Here is a 13,847-nt window from a genome sequence, read left to right as displayed (position 1 = left end):
TTTCACTACAATAAACCTATCCTGGATCACAAAACAAGTCATATATGTTAAAAAGCAGGTAGAATCCACAGAAAAGCTACTGGAACTAGTAAGTGAGTTTAGAAATGTTGTGGGATACAAGATGAAAATACATTCAGTCTCAGGGATCTTAATGTGGGTCCATGGAAATGCCAGGCTATGCCACACATCTGAGTTTTCTGCTGCTGGGCATTCCCAGGATCCTCACATTCCTTCTCACGCTTACCTTTCCTACCGTGTCAGGAGGCCTGCTTATTTTTCAAGTTCTAACAAAAAAGAATTTCCTTCTCCATAAAGCCTTTCCTGACCCATCGCCTTATTTCTCTATACTGGGAGATAAAATCTGTACATCTTCTAAATGCTACATGCACAAAACCTAAAATGGAGCCTATTTTTATCATTAAAACAGTCTATGAACTACTGGAGAACAGCGATTTTTCTTATTCATTCCATAAATTTTTAGATGTAAAGGAGTATCTTTTCACTATAGGAACTAATAAACAAACTCATACTTAATTCTCTATGTATGTTTCTGACTCCTTCAGCAAAAAGGGGGCTCTTTGTGGGTGGGGAGTGTGTCTGACTTCTCTACCCTGGTCATGACTTAACACAACACCTGGCACACCTAAGACCTTTCATACATATCTGGGACTGTACTATAGAAATCACGTGAGGAAAACCTGAGGTTCAGCACCTCTGAAGACAGTTTTCCAGACTGCAGGATGAAGTCCGCAACAAATGAAAACATGAAAGAAAAACAACTCTCTCCTAAGACAACAACACAGATGGCCTTCAGTAATCTCCTGTGAGAGGCCAATGTTCTACTTTCGCTACTACCAACCTTTTGGTCAATACTAGGGCCCATGGCTAGGATAAATGATAATGCATGATCTTTTCCTGGCAAGCTAAGAAATCTACAGCATATCAATAAAATGTGATATTAGTAAGAGAAGAATTCAATGTAGAGGACTTCTTAACTCTTCACAGAAACACTCCCTGACACAGGACTGGGCAGGTGGAGAGGAGGTCAGCCAGCATTAATATTGCACTATTGGAGCCAGTGCTGAGGCATATTATGCTAAGCCTTTGTCTGGGGCCCCGGCTTCCAATAGGGTGCTGGTTTGTGTCCTGGCTACTCCAATTCCCATCCATTTCTCTGCTTATGGCCCGGGAAAGCAGTAGAAGATGGCCCAAGTGCTTGGACTCCTGTACCCACATGGGAGACCCAGAAGAAGTTCCTGGATTCTGGCTTTGAATTGGCCCGGCTCCGGCCATTGTGGCCATCTGGGGAGTGAAGCAGCAGCTGGAAAGCCTCTCTCTGTTTCTCCCTCTCTGTAACTCTGCCTCTCAAATACATAAATAAAATCTTTAAAAAATATTTCATTATTGCTGGCTTGAGAAGTCAGCACACAAATGAGTGCAGCAGGGGAAATTTAGCTTGAGGACAGAGATCCTGTCTTTCATTGCTATTGATGAAGTAACACTGTTTACTTTTATGACAAAAAGAAAATGGAGCTACTTATTTAGCTTAAGAAGCTTCACAGCTATGAAAGGGGTCTTTTAGAGATCATCTGGTCCAATTCCCAGTTTGGCAGATACAGGGATAGAGGTCCAGAGAGCAACAGCTCAGAGGCAGATCCCGGCTACTGTCCTCTGTTTCATCAGAGCTTCCGTAAATTCTTCAGCTACAATGATAACTACAAGGTACTCTTCCTGTTTGGGAATGATCTTCAAGATGCTTCAATCTTGATCCTAATTTACCTCTTTGCTTATTTCCTGTCTTCCTCACGTGTATCCCATCCATTATAATAACTCACAGTTACATTACAATAACTTGCAGTTCCTGGAATATCCCATGGACTTGTGTATCTATCTTTGGCTTTATCATCTCCTTTCCCTAACTGGCATTTCCTTTGTTACTGTCTGGAAAATTCCTACTCATCCCTCAAAGCCTACTTCAAATTCTGATTCCTCTGAAAACTTCTTAGATATTCTAAGGCAATGTTATTCTTTCTCTGCACCTTTTACATAGCAATTTTATATATCCACCTCTTTTAACATTATACTCTCTTAAGTATTCTCTATGACCTTATATGTTAATGCATACATATATGCATGCAGGTTATGTTTTGTGGAGGTGTTATCTACATCTACAATTATCAGTAGACTATGAAAGGTAGATACTTTATCCAAGCAGCTATTTATATGGACCCGTATTTGGTCATACAATGAGTACTCCGAATAATATTACTGCCCGAAGAACCAGCATGTCTCACCAAAGCCCAAGACAGGGGTCATAGCCATTTATTTATACTAGAACTATTAGTACATATGGGTATTTATTATGATAAAATATCTTTTATGAAATAAAAATCAAGCTTTACCTATACAATTTATACATTAAGACATTAATAGACTCTGACATGTTTACTACATGAACTCTCAGTAGATTAGCTCTTTAGTAGATGACAGATTTTACATGCAGGATTAGGTCAGGTATATGTATGCAGTTCCAAAATTTGTGTAATTCATGTTCTATAGCATCCCTATGGGGGGAAATCACATTCCAAAGAGGGACTGTCTTGATATAAAATGTTGAAATGAAATACAAAATTTCAAACATAAGATTTAAATCAGTTGGCTGCTTCCTTGGCTCAGCATGCAGAGCTAAATTTCAACATCTTGGATCCAACACCTAAGTCCTTTTTTAAACTGGTGGCTGTGCACCTCTTTCCTCTCCTCTGGCCCTGATGCATCACACACTATAGTCTCACTAAACTGCCATATGGGCTCTTCCTCTTTGCTCTTCACCTGGCTAAAACCAACTTATTCATCAAACTTTAGTTCCAGCTTCACCCGATCTGATGTCTCAAGCTTGGTTAGGGGCCCCTTTTAACTCCTCACAATGCTTGGATTTCCTGTGTCTCAACAAAAATCATACCACGTGGTCACTCCTCACATTTTAGTCCTGCTCATTACACTAAAGATCCTGAAAGCAGGGATTTCATTGGTCAGTCCACAGATATTTACTTAGTATCTACTAAGTACTGGGCATTGTTACAGGTACTGGGGATACAGCAAGTAAGAAAACAAAGGCCATCCTCCCCCCCCACCCTTAGGAAAATACAGTTGTAAAGGAATAAAAAAAATTAAATAAGATCAGTCTAGTTACTGATCCATGCCATAAAAAAAATTAAATGGTACAATGTGATAGTGATTGCAGCAGTTGTGGTATATTTAAATTAAAACGATATTTATTTTATTTATCGGAAAGGAAGAGACCCATCCACTTATTCACTTCTCAAATGCCTGCAACAGTCAGATCTGGGTCAGGCCAAATCCAGGAGCTCTGTCTGATCTCCCACAAGGGTGGAAGGAACCCAAATAATTTAGCCATCCCTGGATGCCTCTGAGGGTACACACTGGCAGGCAGCTGAATTGGGAATGGAGCTGGAACTCAAACCCATACATTCTTAGGAAGCGGCTTCTTAACTGCTGCCCCAAATACTTGCTCCAGTAGTGGTGGCATCTTTTAACTAGAATGAAAATGAAAATCCTCCTTGAGAAGGAAATCTTAACTGGGACCTCAATGAGGAAAATTCCCTGTGAAGAGAGTGCCAAGTCAGAGAGAGAATGAGCTTGCTATTTTTGGGTGATAGAAAGAAGGTCACAGCAATTAGATCACAGTAACCAACTGGAGAGAAAAGACAGGAGAAGCGGGCAGGGCCCAGTTCCTATAGGGTCTTACTGGCCATGGTACGTACCCTAGATTTCATCTGAGTTAGAATGGAAGCACTTGAAAGGTATTAAGCAGGCAGTTACATGACCTGGGAGGAAGAAACAGGGAGACATTTCAAGGGCTATTTCTGTAGTCAAAGCAAGATGTGACAGTGACTTGAACTAGGGTTACAGCATACAGTATGAGGGAAAGTGATTAAAGTAGAGGTATATATTAGAGATAGAGCTGGCAAGACTCACTAATGGACTAGATGTGAGATTTAAGGGAAAGAGAAATTAATCATAGTCCTCAGATTTTTTTTTTTTTTTTTTTTTTTACATGAGGCCCTTTACTACAAGAGAAAAGTGCTGAGTTTCTGCTTTGGATGCATTGGTACTGACATGCCTATAAGACATCAGAGGGAGATGCTGTGCATGCAGTTTGATTGTACCTAGTCTAGAGTTCAGGGGAAGGTTGACAATGTGGATACAGGACTCATTAGTGTGTAGCTGACAATGACAGTTGGATGAACTGCAGAGTAATTATAGCTGAAGAAGAGAAAGAGAAGAGAAGACAGAATGACTGGGGCACACCAACATTAAATGTATGGCAGAGAAAGCACCATCAGGGCATCCTGAGAAGCACTGACCACTGAGGAAAAGGAGAAAGAAGAGGAGGAGGAGAGAGAAGGGGAGGAGGGGAAAGGGAAAGAAAAGACTGAAAGAGAGGAGGTAGAGGGGGAGAATTATGACAAACAGAGTCTAGTAGACTGAGAGTATGAAGAAGAAAGTACTTTAAGGAGGTTTTGGGGACCAGCGTTGTAACGTAGCAGGGTAAGCCGCCATCTGTTATAATAGCATCCCATATGGGCACCAGCTTGGGTCTTGGCTGTTCCATTTCCGATCCAGCTCCCTGCTAATGTGCCTGGGAAAGTAGCAGAAGATGGCCCAAGTGCTTGGGCCCCTGCCACCTGCATGGGAGACCTGGAAGAAGCTCCGGGCTGTGAGCATTGGCCTGGCATAGCCGTAGTCGTTGCAGCCACTTGAGGAGTGAACAAATAGATGGGAGAGCTCTCTCTTTCACTCTCTGTCTCTCTCTCTGTAACTCTGCCTTTCAAATAAATAAATAAATCTCTAAAAATTTAAAAATCAGGTTTTGATTTAGCTTTGTAAAGTGCTGTTAGGAAATTCAGTAACATGAAAACAGTTAAGTGATCAATATGATTGTCATGATGTTGGTTCATGAAGATCTTGATAAAGGGTGTTTCTGATGAATGTTAGAATGAAAGCTCAGCCAGAGAGGACTGAAAACAGTGATACATGGAGAAGAAGTGGAAAGAAGAAGTATAGGTAATTCACTGAAGCTCTGCAATGAAGCGAGGCAGGGACTGGAATATAACCAAAGAAAGATATGTGAGGTCAAGGAAGGTTCTTTCTCTTTTTCTCCCCCCCCCTTCTTTTTTATTTAAAGATTTATCTTAAAGACAGAGTGACACAGAGACAGAGATGAAGAGAGAGAGAGAGAGAGAGAGAGAGAGAGAGAGAGAGAAACGATAGCTTCCATTTGTTGGTAAGCTTCTCCAAATGCCAGGGCTAGGCCAGACCAAAGCCAGGAGCCAGGAACGCCATCCTGTTCTCTCACATGGATAGCAGGGTCCAGATACTTGGCCATCTTCTTGTGCTTTCCTAGGCACGTTGGTAGGAAGCTGAATTGCTGAATTGGGAGTTGAGCAGTCAGGACTAGAACTGAACTCCAATATGGGATGTAGGTATTACAGGCTGGTGGCTTAAGCTGATGTACTGAATGCTGGTCTTGTTTTTTTTCTCTCCCCTCCACTCCCCTCCCCTCCACTCCGCTCCTCTTCCCTTCCCTCCATTCCCCCCTTCCCTCCCCTTCTTTTCTTTTGTCCCCTTCTCCTCCTTCTTTCCCTCTTCCTCTCTCATTCCCTCCTCTTATCTAAATATGATAAATATTATGACTTACTTATTTCTAAAAAGGGAAATACAGAAAAAATAAATTTAAGATTTAGAATAAATAGAGTTAAAATCAGAAGAGGTCTAGAATATAAGTGATTGGACTTAAACAGGATCAAAGGCACGTTTCCATTCTAACAAAAGTAAGACTGAGTGTATGGATATAGTCCAAGGAGGTTGGTGAATTTTGAGGTAGTTATCATATGATTTATTTTTTTCTTTATTAAGAATTAGACAAGATAAACCAGTTAAGACGACTTATTTGGCTCCGTTTTCCTAGCTCTTGGCACTTTGTAAATATTTGCTAGTAAGCCAATGATCTCGCCCCATGAATGAAATCTTAAGAGGAACTATGTATACACAAACTCTTAAACTGAAATCCTGGGTCTGTCCATTACTGCCTGGGAGACCCATACCAAATGACTTAAAGTTTTTGAATGTAAAGTTTATGATCCATAGAACATGGATGAAATGTTTTCCTCATAGGTATATTATAAAAGTCAGCAACTATATAAAGCACCTAGAATAGATTGTTCCACATAAATTTTCATAAATGGGTCTTGCTACTCATGAGGAATATTGTTACCATTGCTGCTATTCCTATGAGTAATGGTCAACATCAAACTCTTCTATTTGTTTCCTCAAATAAATTGTGAATGCTTGTAAAATTAATGACTCTGTCTTATAAACATTTCACGGTGGGTTTTTTGTCCGAGATGATAATGAATACAATTGATATAGATATTCCAAACTGAGAAATAACCTTTTGCCTTTTAGGTTGGGTAGTTAGAAAAAGTTGGAGTCAATAGTTTGAAGACTAAAGCAAAACTATTTCATGTTTACTTGCATTTTAATTAACGTGATTGTATCAATTCCTCCTTTCTAGCTTCCCAAGAGTTGGTGGGATGGGCGTTTTTCTTCCAATTTCATTAATGAAGAAACAGACTTACAGCAGTGAAAGGAGTTATAAAGTGCTCAGTAAATAAGTATGGGACTTTGATATCTGCATTCAAATGCTATGTGCTTTCTGCTACACTCATGATTTGAAACATACCACCGGAAGAATCAAACGAAAGAGAATGACAGTAGAAATGAGAGCCCATTTGAACTGCAGCCTGCCTATCTGACCTCATAGATTATAGTGGAGGCTGGTGGATGGCCCTGAATATCTTTCCCCCTCTTCCTGGGCATGTGACCAGACCACATAGTCTATGAATATTCCCACTGCACTTAAGTATAGCCATTTAACTAAGTTCTGACCATTGGAATGCAAATTAAAGACATGTGTGTCACCTTGGCCTAAGCTATAAGGCAGTGAGCTTTCTTTCTCTAGCCTCATTTTCCCCTTCCACAAGTTAGAACCTGATGGAACTTGAACTGGAATGTGCAGATGACAAAAAAAAAAAAAAAAAAAAAAAAAAAAAGAAGAAGAAGAAGAAGAAGAAGAAGAAGGTGCATCAGGGTACTGGATGGAACCATTTTGTGAAAGAGAATAAACTTGATTGTTCTTTTTAAAAAAAAGATTTATTTTATTTATTTGAAAGGCAAATACAGAGAGATGCAGAGAGAGACACACAGAGGGAGACGGAACTAGAGAGAGGAAGAGAAAGAGGATGAGGAAGAGAAAGAGAAAAGGAAAGAAAAAAAGAGAGAAAGATCTTTCATCTGGTGGGTCCCTCCCCAAATGGCCTCAATGGCTTATACTAGACCAGGCTAAACCAGAAGTCTGGAGATTCAGACTTGGGCCAGCACTTGGGAAGTGCTTCCAAGCAGTGGAAGCACTGCTTTCCTAGGTCCATTAGGAGGGAGCTGGATCGGAAGTAAAGCAGCTGGGACTCAAACCGGTGCTCATATGGGATGCCAGTGTCTCAGGTGGAAGTTTAACCTGCTACACCACTACACCATCCACAACTTCATTGTTCTTTAAGTCACTGTGTTGTTGGGTCTCCATGAACATTACTAATACACAGTAACACATGCTGTATGAGAGGAGGATAAGAAGTACACAGCAGCTTCTAGCTTCTTGATGATCTTTTTGTGGCTTGCCTGAGGCAGAAGGTCAGATAAGTCCAGCTACCCCCAGCAGCAGAACCAGAGCACATTCATAAGTGGGACTCAGAGGCACACTTCCATAAAAGGAGAACTTGCTTTCTGAGTTGCTCACAATAGTGAGGGTATCTTTAAAGATAATGAGTTCCTTGTCAGTTCAGGTGTGGCAGTAGGGATTGGATGCCCCACTGATAAAAGTGCTATAGCCAGGGCTCAAGCTTTATTATGAGCTTGAACTTGACAACCTTTAAGGTCCCCTCTGTTCCTTAGAGTCTAGACTACAGAGGAAAACAAATCTCATCCAATTAAGGACCTCAGAAAAGCAAGCAATGACTCACTGATGTAGAAGCAGGCTGTGCCTGGAGTTCAATTGCCCTAATAATCATCATCATCACAGAAGTTCTATTGGCTTTTTCCCCCTTTGATTAAAGTCCTCAGAAATACCTTCAGGCTCCCTTCCAAACAAATGGCCCATTACGGAAACTCAATTTTAATCTGATCTCCCCTTCGGTAATTACATTCTTGGTCAGGGGAACAGGACATCCACTTAATGAAGGGGATGCAGCTCAAAGGGTAAGCACTGCAAATGTCCAGAAGTGAAGAGAATGCATTTGGCATGACACGCCTCCATCAAAGCGCATTAGAAAAATGCTGCACAGCTTGGTAAAAGCCCCAGCTTGGAAGGCAGAAGGTCTGGATCCTGTCTTACCCTTGACCCTGTCTCACTTCCTCTCACTAGTCTCTACAATTCATCCCACTTGCATCCAATCCATATTCCACAAAGTGGTCTGAAGGAATTCCAAAAACCCTTACATACAAATAAGACACTGTGTTTTAAATCTTTCCTTGAATATCCACTGTTTTTTGGATAAACTCTAATAACATCCACAAACCCCTCCAATCCCATTATCTAGACTCTGAATGCCTCTTTGCAATCAACAGGGTACATTATATTTTAGCCATGCTTGGCTTCTTTCAGTTCCTAGAAATAGAATCTCTTGCTTCAGTCTCTGTATTTGGTGTTCTCTATCAGAAACATTTCTCTGCCTTGTGGTTTTTCTGGTTAACTTCTCTCAACCCTTTGGATCCCAGACTCTTAATTTTATTTTATGATCCCTTACATAGAAGTATGTGTCAAATCCTATGTTCTTTCTAAGTGTTAACTAGTTTGAAACTAATCAAAACTCTGCAAGTAGGAATTATAATATTCTTACTTTACACCTAGTGGGGACACTAAGACCAAGAGAAATTATGTGTCTTTTTCCTCATTTTTCTCTAAAAAGGAGAAGAATGAGGGTTCTACAGAACTGATGTTTTTACTCCTGTATTAAGCTGAGGCATCGCTTCCTCAGGGAGAGCTCTCTGACCTGATGCTTTCCGTTTTGAATCTATTCTATTGGAGTACATGCCATTCCAGTATGATTAATTATGTAAGGCTGTCTTCCCTATTAGACTGGAAGCTCTGTGAAGATGTTAATCCCATCTTTCTTTTCCATTGCTGCACCTCCATCTCCCATCATATCCTGGAAACTCAGTAAATGTCTTTTGATTGAATTCATGAATATATGAAGAAGACTCAGTTTTCTAATGTGTAAAATTAGGAAGTTGACCTTGGTCTATACTTTTTTCTTATTGCTTTGAGTAAGAATGTCCCAAGTTTATATGCTGGCCTTGATATGTGATTGAAAGCCATTGGAGTGCAAGGCATTTTAACTATTTGGATCTTAGCTGTTTCCACTGCAGAAGACTGGCCTAGCTAGCCCTCTCAGATTCTTCCAGCTCTAGGACATTACAGGTGTTTAGATGCCATGCACATTGTGGGAAGGAGGGTGCTATGGAAAGTTTGGGTTGTATCTGCCTAGTTTAACATTGCCTTTTTCTGACCTGGTATAAAGCTATTATTGTATACACCATGAGAGCAGAGAAAAATCTTCAGGCTTGAAAACACAATTCAATTTTCAAGGCTGGGGAGAAATGCAGGAAATTTAGGAGTAATCAAAGATTATTACAGTGAAGTGAAAAGAATATAAAACTTAAGGACAAAAGCTAGAGTTTTAACATTAGCTCCTTCCAACTTACCAAACTGTATCATCGTGAATAAGCCAGATGATTGGTAAGGTCAGTCTTTAAATCGGACTAAGTTAGCATTTTGCCTATGAATATTGCTTTTGAATTATTATTCATTTCCAAGAATTTTCAGTTCTGCTTTATTTAAGGAATCTTCAGAAGCCTCTGGTAGCTTCTAGTCTTTTGTTCTTTCTGCCCTCCAGAGAGTTCAAAGAGGAACTAAAGTGTAAGGATTAATAAGATCAACCATCAGATAATACCATTTCAAAGTTACTAATGTTAACTTGAAACCTTCTGTTGACAAGTAGTTATTTAGCCTTTATTGTAAGTCAGATGGCATGAAAGAACTTGGATAAGTGCTTCAATTCCATTCTTCAGTGTCCTCACTTATTAACCGAAAGATTTGAGTGCAAATGCTGGAAATTACAAACACTCAGGGAATGGGTAGGAAGATTCTAACCTTATAACTTGTCTGGTTTTTTGGTAGAAATATCCTTTCAATAAGCATCTTTAAAATGAGATCTGCTTCCCAGTACTGTGGGTGGCATCTTAACCTACCTAGGCTTCAGAACAACAAAGGATTCTGCTTCAATTCCAATCTTAATCTTCTCTCTGGTCTCCAAACCCTGTCCACTCTAACTTCTGACTATCTCTTTAACATATCAATTCTTCTGTGATGCTTTCTACATGACTAGCCAAGATTACCAAAATAGTTTCCCATACTATTTTCTCCTGCCACACAGACAGTTCTTAAAATTTGATCATATCACCTATTTGCTTTAACAGATTCAATGATGTCCATTGTCAGCAGGATAAACTCAAATCTCTGGGGTTATATATAACAATATATATCTGGGGATATATAACAATATCCACAAGGTATCCCCTGTAGATATGAGTTAGAAATAATTTGGCTTTATCACTATCCTACGACTGGAACCTGGGGCAATTTAGCTGGCCTCCTTAATTTCCAGTTTTTAATCTATAAATGGGATAATAATCTCTAGAAAGATGTGGTTAGATTACACTAAACATTACAATTCAGGTGCTTAGTACAGTGTATGGAACACAGAATGCAATAGTAAACTTCTTTTTATCCCTAAGGAACTCATGTATAATTGGGGAAGGAAGAGACAGATGTGTTTACAAGTATGGAAAAGATCAAGAAAAACAGATGTGTCAGCAGCATTCTATGCAAGCTCAGAGGCGGGGGATTGTAAATATTCACTGAGAAGTGACAGAAGCCTTTTAAGTGGAGGTAGTATTTGATGTAGGTCTTGAGTGGTCATGTAAGATGACTATTTTGGACAGAGTTTGTTGGCCCACTTTGATGGCTGACCTTCCTGTCTGTCCTTTCTGGGGCCTTGCTCACTGAAAGTTGAAATAATTAGTATGGAATTTATTTTCTCTAGGATATGATGATGTACTTGTTCCTCCTATAAAACTAAAGGCTTATTTTTCCAATATAATTGATCCCTTAAGCTTCAGAGACTCAAACATTCTCTCTACCTTCAAAACAATAGAAAATTAAACGAACAATTTCTCTTTACCTTCTAAATCTTGGCAACCTAAAATAGGAGAATGAGGGAGAGAACATTAAGGTCTCATTGGTTTCAACTCTCAACAATGTAATGTGTAATTTTTCTCATTGGAATTTCAAGAACTCTTATTATTTAATCTGTTATTTATTCTGTTAAAGTACAGTCTTCCTTAAGAGCAAAAGGATTAATGGTTTCAAATTCCAGCACGTTGACCTTTATTCTACATTAAAATGCTTATTTGAAACCACTCTTCTAGGGCTCCCATAAGCCATTTGGTATTGAACATCGAAGAAATATAAAGTTTAACTCCCACTCCAGTCAGGAAGCAGGATTTTAGAAATAAAAATAGGCTTTTGTAATGTGCACTCCTAGGTGCATGGAAAATGCTTTGTGCAGTTTGTGCACAGACCAAGTAAGTAGGAGCTTGGTTGGATTAGGGCCTATCCTCTCTGTTCAGCCTTGGCCTTGGTTCATCATGAAGTGAAACAAGGTCATTTTCTGTGTATTTCTCTATGGCAAAACACATACCTTAATCTATAACACGAAAGAAAGGGAATATATAAAAAAAAGTATGAATCAATGAAACATTAAAAATAAAGTTGGAAGATTTAATACAGAGAAAAGAAGAAAGTTAAAAATGCACATTTATTGGCTGCCTAATATCCTTTAAGCATTGTACCAAGAGCTTCTGTGTGATTTTATCTGCAAACAAACCTTTGGCTCAGATAAGAGTGACTTCCCCCACCATTAGTCCCACAGTACAAACCAATGACTTGTTCACAGCACCTTTCTTGCTTTCATCATAGTTACGTATATGTGAGTCTTGCCTCCTATACTAGACCAAGGCTTTCTTTGAGGGCAGGCACAGCTGTTGTCTTAACTATTTCCCTTTACCCTGAGAGCCATGTCTGTATTTACCTACTAGTACTAGTGCATTTTATTGCAATAGTCACTGGGAATCACCTCTTTCCTGCCTGTTCAAAATCTCCTGTCCATCAATTATAGCACAGCCCAAACACAATGCATCACTTGGGTCCCCACAAGGCTCTGGGAGCCAGATACAGCAGACAGCCATCTCCAGTTTCCCCCGAGGACTTTGGTTTTTCAAGGAGTTTCCTAAAATTCCAGAGTCTGAATAGTTCAGAATCCCTCTTGCTGTCATTTAAAATTAGTGCTAATAGGCACTGACCCAAGGGACTAACATCCTGTTTCCACAGTATCTCAGGTCTAGGCCTCCATTCAATCTCTCTCTCTTACTCAGCATGGAATCCTCTAAATGAAATGATAGTTTTCCTGGCAAAATTCTTATTGTCCAGTGTCTGGGGATTTTTTCACTTTCAACATGGGCTGAACAAATCCAACTGGCAGGAGGAGTATAGTTTGGGCCTTCAATATTTCCAGAAATGGAGTCAGGAAATAGATCATCAAGAGGCAAACTTCTGACTAAAAGTACTATATGACATCAAAGGTATAAGAGGCACATGACAGGGACAATGTTTTGGACAGAGCATGAGACTGAGTGGACTGAATGAATGAAATGAGATGACATACACAAAATATGTCTTAGGGCTAGACCAGAGCAAGGAGTCATAGCCCCTAATATGTTGCTTCACTAACTTTTAGAAAACATCTCAGCTATGGAAGGCCCTGAACTGAGAACTGGGGGTACAGTGATGGATCAGATACAGTCTTTGTCCACAATTAATTCACAATCCACCAGGGAAAGAGAGGGAATGAGGATCATACCGAGCACAGAATGCTGAAGTAGAGGGAAGCACAAAGCACTGAGGGAGTCAAAGAGGAAGAAGGACTAAATCTGCCTGAGTAATTAGTTTAGACTTCAAGTAATAGGAACATTTGGTCTGGATTGTTAGAGCTCTTAGTGTTGCTAGCCTGAGCAAATGAAGGTACAAGGACCACTTGTACATAGGTCTGTACATTTTCCTTTGAGCAGAGAGCAATTTGGGATGGATGAAGCACAGTATACTGGGTGAGGATGGAGGGAAATAATACTGGGAAGATTTTGGAACAACATGTTTGATAAACATTGCATTTCATTTTGTAGTCCAAATTAACTACTATGGTAATACTGGGGAAGATGGAAATTGTATGGGCAGGGCCAAGGTTTGAATTCAGATCGCATTCTTTGAATACTGCATTTCCCACAATGAGTAGCATTGAAAAAAATAACCAAGGATATTTAGTCTAAAAACACACAACATCACCAAACTCTTGATAAACGCAGGCCATGCATCAAAAACACAAAATAGGAAGTGACATTCAATGCAGGGCTCTGAAATACCACAGAAATAAAATTTCTTTTTCTTTTTTTTTTTTTTTTTTGACAGGCAGAGTTAGACAGTGAGTGAGAGAGACAAAGAGAAAGGCCTTCCTTCCGTTGGTTCATTCCCCAAATGGCTGTCACAGCTGGCGCGCTGCACTGATCCAAAGCCAGGAGCCAGGTGCTTCCTCCTGGTCTCC

The 13,847-nt window shown here is 39.8% G+C and overlaps 1 protein-coding gene and 1 long non-coding RNA gene across 4 annotated transcripts in view; one reads left to right on the top strand and one right to left on the bottom strand.

Moving 5' to 3' along the window:
* LOC138850657 (uncharacterized) overlaps positions 1-7,107 on the top strand; it is a 64,790-nt gene extending 57,683 nt beyond the window's left edge. Inside the window, exon 3 of the long non-coding RNA XR_011390724.1 lies at positions 6,596-7,107. This is a non-coding gene — a long non-coding RNA (uncharacterized lncRNA). The remainder of the gene's footprint in view (positions 1-6,595) is intronic.
* The window catches only part of LOC100353437 (AGBL carboxypeptidase 4), a 669,119-nt gene that overhangs the window by 491,318 nt on the left and 163,954 nt on the right, over positions 1-13,847 (bottom strand). The gene's annotated exons all lie outside the window — the stretch shown is intronic.

The sequence above is a fragment of the Oryctolagus cuniculus genome, chromosome 7, assembly GCF_964237555.1.
Source record: "Oryctolagus cuniculus chromosome 7, mOryCun1.1, whole genome shotgun sequence".
NCBI classification, from domain to species: domain Eukaryota; kingdom Metazoa; phylum Chordata; class Mammalia; order Lagomorpha; family Leporidae; genus Oryctolagus; species Oryctolagus cuniculus.
Note: the sequence above shows the minus strand (reverse complement) of the source record. Positions and strands in the feature narration are given on the sequence as shown.